This window comes from Capra hircus, chromosome 22 (genome assembly GCF_001704415.2).
Source record: "Capra hircus breed San Clemente chromosome 22, ASM170441v1, whole genome shotgun sequence".
NCBI lineage: Eukaryota > Metazoa > Chordata > Mammalia > Artiodactyla > Bovidae > Capra > Capra hircus.
This window is the reverse complement of record NC_030829.1, coordinates 48,443,518-48,451,978: the sequence shown is the minus strand read 5'-3', so window position 1 is coordinate 48,451,978 and position 8,461 is coordinate 48,443,518. Positions and strand designations below refer to the sequence as shown.

The 8,461-nt window shown below is 50.8% G+C and overlaps 1 pseudogene; it reads right to left on the bottom strand.

Moving 5' to 3' along the window:
- LOC102182608 lies at positions 4,141 to 7,621 on the bottom strand (annotated as a pseudogene).

Here is an 8,461-nt window from a genome sequence, read left to right as displayed (position 1 = left end):
AGGTAAGCAGTAAGTACAGGAAGCATGGGACAAAGGCTGGGCTCAGGCTGCCTCTCGGGCTCAGAAGGAACACAGCTGATGGAGAAGGAATATTTGAAGAAACGGTGACCACAGTTCTCCAGAATTAAAAACTTAAAAGATTGAAAATCACCAGAAAGAACAGAAGGAAGCCCCTGCCCTCTACTCACGTGATGAGACTTATCATCCTCAGTAGAAAGAAACCTCTGAACCTCGCGGTATATTTGCATCTCTGAAATAAAGGGTTAGCTTTCCACTCCTGGGAATGAAATTACATACTCCTCAAATTACCCTTTGAATTAACGCAAATCTTGAAATTCTTAGAATTAAAGGAAAGCGCTCTACATACAAAGTTAGAGGATACAGCAAAAGGGTGCCCCGAGGGTGAGACACTGATCAGAAACCAGGGGTGTTGAGAGGGAAAAAGCTCAGCGTCCAGGTCGGGAAAGTGGGGCACAGAGGAATGTGAATCTGGGGAAGCGACGAGAAGGACATCCGGACGACCACAGAAACGGGGCTGCCAACACGTGTCGTCGTTCGGTCTTCGCAAGTGGAGAGCTGGTCCTGAGAGGGTAGTTCAGACACCTTGAGATGAGAAGGACGGGGAAAACGGTGTGTTTCCAACTAGACTGTGAGCAGGAAAGATGCCGGCCACTTCCGCTTACCACCCCCGGTCCCCCTCAGGACGCGCCCGGTGGTCCTGCTGGAGCGCGACACAGGAACAGCCTGGGAGCTACACAGACACGCGGACACACAGACAGGAAGGCTCTGAGGAGGAGGAGGCACGTGGGCGAGGCCCTGGGCTGAGAACCGCATGGCGGTGGGCTCCCTCGCGGACCTCAGACCCGCTCTGAGAGAGGCCAGCCCCCAGAGATGCGGACGGGGTGAGCAAACCACCCAGGAAGCTGCAGGAAACGCCGCCGTCTCCAGGCAGAGGCCCCCGGAGGGGCAGCCCAGGGAAACAGCAGACCGGATGGAGAGCACCCGGCCCATCGCTCCGCAGCGGCCTGTGGCAGGGGCGGGGGCGGGGGCGGGGGCGGGGGCGGCGGGGCGGGGCGGGGGCGGGGCGGGGCGGTTCTCGCCTCGCTAGGGGCAGCCTCCCCCACCGCTCCCTCAGCCCCGTCCCGCTGAGAGGGGAGCCCGGCAGCCAGCAGGCCCCAGCCACAGGCCTCCGGAAGCCGTGTCCAAAGTCCCGCCTCCCGCCTCCCTGGCCTCTCTGCTCCGTCTCTGCAACTTCCTGGGAGTCTGTGATTTCAAAATTTTTTAAAAATCACTGATTATCACTTCAAGCTGTATCTCTCAGGGCTCCATACCCTTGTACACGCAGGAGAGGATATACGTCATCATGTCGTCGACAGCTGGGTGACGTCCCAGGACGCGTGACGTCAGCAGACATCACACAGTCGTGAAGAAGTTAGGATTCGAGGGTAAGGTTGGAGCCATTTCCTTTGGAAATACAGGAAGTGGTAGACGGAGGGCACACCCACTGTGTTCAGCGCACTTTCAGCCGTGCAAACACACCCTGTGTTTCTGGGCAGAAAAAGCTCACTTCCAGGCTTCAGTACCTGTCAGTGATTTCCACCTCTGCGAGCCCTGGGCTCCTGAGGCCAGTGAATTGGGGCAGCTTCCTGTCGGGGGTGGTGGGGAGCCCAGGGTTCCAGCCCCTTAGCTGCAGCGGGCCCCACCCCAGACAGAAGCCAACTGCCCTCTCACCACGCCGTGCCCATCAGAACAGCCCCCGGACCTCTCAGACGTTCTCCAGGGATGCACGTCAGTTCCGTGAAGCACAGCCTCCAGAGAGGACCCTCCCCCCAACCTGCGGACAGCGCTGCCCGCGGTCCTCGCCCGTGGTGGCCGATTTCCCGCCCGGGTCCCCTGGACTCCCTGACCGCACCACTACTTCCCTGGACGTTCCGGTAGACCAACCCTTGCTACACCCTCTGGCCTGCTCCTCTCCCCCGTTTCTCACGACTCTGCAGCTGGGCCGGCCATGTCTTCACCACCCCTCCTGCCTGTTATGCACCGAGCCCGTATCTCCGAACCGACCGAGAGAGCAAGTCCACCACAGTAATGCAAAGGCAAGAAGGGAGCTTATTCCTAGCGCGCTAGGGCCCAAGTCTCTTCCAGGACAGTGGAATCCGACAAGAGCCCCGAACAAAGAAGTATGGCGGCTTATATACAGGCAGTTCTTTGTCTCAGTTACAGGAGTAGCTGGCATTACATGATTGGTGAGGCAGGATGAGCGCATATCCTGTCTCTCTGGTAAACATGACTCAGGTCCTAGAGCCCGTCGTTTGGTCCCTAACATTCCCCGCTGTCCTTAGATCATATAGAGGAATCTTCCTCTCGGTCCTGAGACACAGTTTGATATTGTTGCCGAAGCACAAACAGCTGTACTGTATTTATGCGTTCCTTTACAAAGGCTAGAAGTCTATTGATAATACACAAAGGTAAGCATCAGTAGAAGTATTAGCAGGGGTCCCAGCAAGGTGGAGATTAGGGTGGTCAACCAAGGGGATTGTTGAAACCAAGACTCAACCCATCCTTGTTGAGCCTCACGTTCTTGTTTACGTTGGGCTAGTCCCTCTCTTACTTTGGCCATAGATTCTCTAACTATTCCTGTGTGATCAGCATAAAAACAACACTCTTCTCCTAGGGCAGCACAGAGTCCCCCCTGTTGCAGAAAGAGCAGATCTAATCCTCTTCTGTTTTGCAGAACTACTTCAGATAGGGAAGTTAAAGATGATTCTAAATAACTAATAGGTTGCTCTATACGGGTGATGTCCTCATCTATGGCTGCTCTCAGGGAGTTAAATCCTTGGCTTTGCAGGGACAAAGCTGTTATTCCTGTTCCGGCCCCGGCTATTCCAAGACTGAACATAGTTGCTATGGTTATGGCAGTAAGAGGTTCCCTCTTGACTTTGTAAGTTCTTTCTTGACGATTTAGGGTCAATTTTTGGGCCCAGTAATCATATATTGTTTCCTCTGGTCGGTACAGAATCTTTGGCACGACTGCTACCATAACACAGAATTCCTCTTTGGGGTCAAAGATTGAGCTGTGTAAGCATGGAGTCAGCCCCGTGTGTGAACAGACCCACCATCCTCCCATCCGTGGTATTAGCCACCTGGCTATGGGCAAGTCCGTAGGCTCAATGACATGTGCACACAGTGGAGACCTCTCTGATAATACCTTGCCCATACATAACTCTTTTCCCCACACTTCTCTCATTGTAAGGCCTACTTTTCGTTCTCCCCATTGACATTGGGGAGGATCGGTGCTGTTGGCCAGGTCGTAAGAGGCCTTGAGGCCTACTGCCTCGTAATAAGGGGGAATTAAGTTGTAACATAACCAACAGGATTTAGTTGCCTCAGGATGGGTTTGATTTAAGGTAGCATAAGCTGCCTTTACTAATTTCCATAGTGGATCTGTTTGTCCAAGTTTAGCAAGGGGGCCCGCCTCTGGGTCTTTTGTTGGTCCCTGGGATGTAGGTAGGAAGGTTGTCGGGTAGAGAGTTGCATGGACCTGTTCAGCGGGGTTTGGACCGATACTATATATTTGTACTGGTTCTAAAACTTGACTCACAACAATGATCCCATTATAAGTAGTCAGGTCATTTCTGGTCTGAAGTCCCCATGATATCCTGTTGACCCAGGCCTTCCCTTTTTTTGCTTTGTCAATGTTAAACCTTATCTTTACCTGGGCAAAGTTATGATCCTTTTCCCAATCGGAGTACGGAGGTATGGGTCCTACAAATGAGAAGTTAAGCAAGTCCCGATTTCCTACATCCCACCGTCTATACCCTCGAGTCTCCGACCCATTATTGGAAGTTACGCAGTCCCAAGATTTACAATAAGAGTCCTGTATCCCCCCACAGATCTTCCAGTTATGCCTGAGGGCACCTGGACATGCCCAGAATGCATGATTCCGGAGGTAGCCCCTTTTCCAAGGTACATTTACCACCAGCTTAAGGTCAAAGTATAAGTCTGGCCACCAAGTATTTGGTGGATGTATTGCGGTGGTGAAGTTAAGCATCTCACGTGTTAGTCCATTTTGCAGTTTCCAGGTGATTCTGACGGGTTGGTGCGGGTTCACGCTGGCAGCTTCGGAGCAGAGTAACATGGTCATCCATAAGATGGTCCAGACGAGTTGCCGTGGTCCTGTCGACGACGCCGGAGCTTCAGCCTCAGGGGGTTGGATGGGTGCAGAGACGCTTCCCATTCTTTTTTAGCGTCTTCCTGCTCTGCTGAAGTAGCTGGGCATACATGGTTGCAATGCACCCAAGGCCCAATACCGTCGACCTTTAGGGCAGTTGGGGTGGTAAGAAGAACAACATAAGGACCCTTCCATTTGGGTTCTAGTGCCTTGGTTTGGTGCCTTTTGACCCATACCCAATCTCCTGGGCCAATGTCATGTGAGGGAATAGTTCCCTTATTTTGACCCACATGTATTTCCCGGAGCAATTTCCAGACACGAGAGTGCACCTTGCTTAAGGCCATCAAGGCTTCTTGGAATTGTCCCAACGTGGGAGGCGGCAGTTTCTTCCCTTCAAATATTGGACATACAGGGGGAGGTCTCCCATACAGAATCTCAAATGGGGCCAGATTAAGTTGATAAGGAGTATTATGTGCACGGAAGAGGGTGAAGGGAAGGAGGGTCACCCAGTCCCCGCCAGTCTCTATAGCCAATTTAGTTAAAGTTTCTTTTAGGGTCCGATTCATTCTTTTTACTTGCCCTGAGCTCTGTGGACTGAATTCACAATGTAACTTCCATTTAGTCCACAGGGCTAGGGCAAGGCTCTGAACTATTTGACTCACAAAGGCAGGTCCATTATCAGAGCCGATGGTTACTGGCAGGCCAAACCTGGGAACTATTTCTTCTAAAATCTTTTTTGCCACTATCATCGCGGTTTCTCCCTTTGTAGGAAAAGCTTCCACCCACCCTGAGAAGGTATCCACCAACACTAACAAGTACCGGTAACCATACTTGCCTGGCCTTACCTCGGTGAAATCTATTTCCCAGTGTTGCCCTGGTCCTTCTCCCCAATACCTCAGTCCTGCATGTTGTCCTTTTCCTGGCCTCATCTGTTGACACGCCTTACAAGCATGCACTATGTTCTTTACAGTTGTCTGGTGCCGGGGAAATCGCAGGCGCACAGTTTGAAAGAGCATCAGAGTCTTCTTTTCTCCCAGATGAGTAGACAAGTGTAAATGCTCACATAGTTGCCGTCCCAACTGAGCAGGGAGTATCAAGTAGCCGTCTGAGTCTCAGTACCATCCATCCACCTTTTTGAAGGTTGGTGTGTTCTTGGATCCAAGCAAGGTCTGTGGATGAATACTCAGGGGTTGGGGGCAGAGTTCCCATACCTGGAGTTGGAAGTCCGATCGCCAACACAGGGGTGATGAAATCTTCATCAGCTACTTTTCGAGCTGCCAGGTCTGTGGCACGATTCCCTCATGCCGTGGGGCTGTCACCCTTCTGATGTCCAGGTACGTGTACTATTGACACAGCCCGAGGCATCTGTACAGCCTCTAAAAGTCTACGGATTTTAGGCAAGTTTTTAATTTCTTTTCCTTCAGCTGTCAGAAACCCCCGTTCCCGATATATCGGGCCCTGGATGTGTACCGTGCCAAAAGCATAGCGACTGTCAGTGAAAATAGTTATTCTTTTTCCTTTGGCTCTTTCTAATGCTTGAATCAGGGCAATTAACTCTGCCTTTTGTGCTGAGGTATCCGGGGGAAGGGCCTCTGCCCATATCGTCTGTCCAGAGTCATCTACTACTGCGGCTCCCACCCGTCTCTGTCCATCTTTCACATAACTGCTGCCATCTGTGAACCATTTTAGCTCACTGTTATCCAGTGGAGTATCGGTTAAGTCCTTTCGTATTGCTGTTACCCTGGCCAGTATCTCATCACAATCATGGAGGGGGCTATTTTCCTCCGGATTGGACAAAAGAGTGGCCGGATTTAGAGTGCAGGGCGTTTGGAAATGAATCCGTGGGGTGTCAAGTAGCAAGGCCTGGTAGTGCGTCAAGCGGGCATTAGAAATCCATTTACCTGGGGGCTGCTTTAAAACTCTCTCTATGGCATGAGGAGTGTAGACCAAGAGTCTCTGTCCATAAGTCAGTTTATCAGCATCGTGGACTAAGAGCACAGTGGCCACAATGATACGGAGGCAAGGTGGCCATCCGGCTGCCACTGGGTCCAGTCTCTTGGAAAGGTAAGCTACAGGTCGCTTCCATGGTCCCCATCTCTGTGTTAGTACCCCCTTTCCTATCTCCCGCTTTTCATCTACAAATAATTGGAAAGGCTTAGATGGATCAGGGAGGGCAAGGGCAGGAGCTTCTAGCAAGGCTCGCCTGAGCTCTTGGAAGGCCTCTTTCATTGGCTCAGTCCATTTCCAGTCCTTGTTTTTTTGATCCCTTCATATAGGGGCCTGGCCTTTTCTGCAAACCCCAAGATCCATAACCAGCAATATCCCACAGTTCCCAGAAATTCTCTCACTTGTTTAGGGTTAGCCGGCTCAGGGATCTGGATGATGGTTTCTTTTATAGCCTGTGTTAGCCACCTCTGGCCCTGCTTTATCTTATAACCGAGGTATGTAACCTCTTGCTTGGCAATCTGGGCCTTTTTGGCACTGGCCCTGTAAACTAAAGTCCCCAAGGTTTGGAGAAGGTCACCTGTTGCCTCTTGGCACTCTTTCTCTGTAGCCGCTGCCAGCATAAGGTCATCAACATATTGTAATAAAACAATGGTAGGGTGTTCAACCCGATACTCATGGAGGTCTTCGTCCAGGGCCTCATTAAATAACGTGGGCGAGTTTCTGAAACCCTGTGGTAAGCGAGTCCATGTCAGCTGCACAGGGGTCTGACCACCATCTTCCTGCCATTTGAAGGCAAAGATCTCTTGGCTTGCGGGGGCAAGAGGCAAACTGAAAACGGCATCTTTTAAATCTAAAACAGTATACCAAATGTAGTTTGGAGGCAAGTTGCTTAGTAGTGTATAAGGGTTAGGAACCGTAGGATGAATATCATTCACCCGTTTGTTGACTTCTCGTAGATCTTGAACCGGTCTAAAATCAGTTCCCCCAGGCTTTTTCACAGGCAACAGGGGAGTGTTCCATGGGGACCGGCACCTTTTCAGGACCCCAGCGTCTATGAGGTGTTGTATATGAGGAGTAATTCCTTGTCGAGCCTCGACTCATGGGATACTGCCGTACCCTCACCGGGGAAGCACTGGCTTTCAGTTCCACAATGATAGGGGGCCTCTGTTTGGCCAGTCCCAGTCCTGCTGTTTCAGCCCAGGCCTGAGGGTATCTTTGGACCCATGGTTGTACTTTGGGGCTTATTGTCGCTGGGGCCTCTGGCAAGTAGAGTCTGTATTCATCTTTTAATGCCAGAGACAGGACCTGAAGAGGATGCCCAGTCCCATCTAAAACTGACACTTGTCCGTGGTCGAAATGAATTTGGGCATTCACTTTAGACAGTAAATCCCTTCCCAACAAGGGCCCTGGACACTCAGGTATCACCAGAAAAGAATGGGTCACCTGGTGGGCCCCCAAGTTCACATGCCGTTTTGTAGTCCATCCATATCGTTTAGTCCCGGTTGCTCCCTGCACCCAGCTACTTTTCTTAGACATGGGTCCATCTTTTTGGTTTAAGACTGAGTATTGGGCTCCCGTGTCCACCATGAAGCCAACCAGTTTCCCCTCCACATTTATAGTTACCCAGGACTCGGGGAGGGGCTTCGAGCCCTGACCCCCCCTAGTCGCTATCCTCACCCGCTTAGAGGATATGACTGTCTGGAGAGGGAGTCTCATTCATGGGGTTCTTGGGCCCCTCTTTTAGATTTTTCTTGGGGCATTTATCTTTCCAATGTCCAAACTCTTTACAAAACGCACATTGGTTTTTTTCAAGCTTAAGCCTTGTCATTTTTTTCTTCAGTTTTTGAGTCCAATTTTTTCCCTTTTTGGAACCTGTTTCTGTTTTCAACCCCAGCAAAAAATATCTGGGCCAGCTCTTTTTGATTTTTAAGGTTTTCTTCAGCTCTAAATTCTCTTTCTTCTCTTCTAATGTGGTCTTCTCTCCCTTCTGGGGTCTCTCTATGATTAAAAACTCTCTCGGCTGCCCTCACTAGATCTGGCAAGGATTGTTCACTTAACCTCTCTATCTTTTGTAACTTTCTTCTAATATCGGGGGCTGCTTGATTTACAAGTGCTAACATAACTGCCGCTCGTGACTCATCTGCCTGTGGGTCTATAGGGGTATACTGTCTAAAAGCTTCCATTATCCTTTCAAGGAAGGCTGCTGGGCTCTCATTTGGCTCCTGCCTCACTGAATTTATTTTGGCCAAATTAGTTGGCTTCCTGGCAGCTGCTCTAAGGCCGGCCATAAGAGTCTGGCGGTACACTTGGAGACGCTCCCTACCTTCAGCGCGTTCGAAGTCC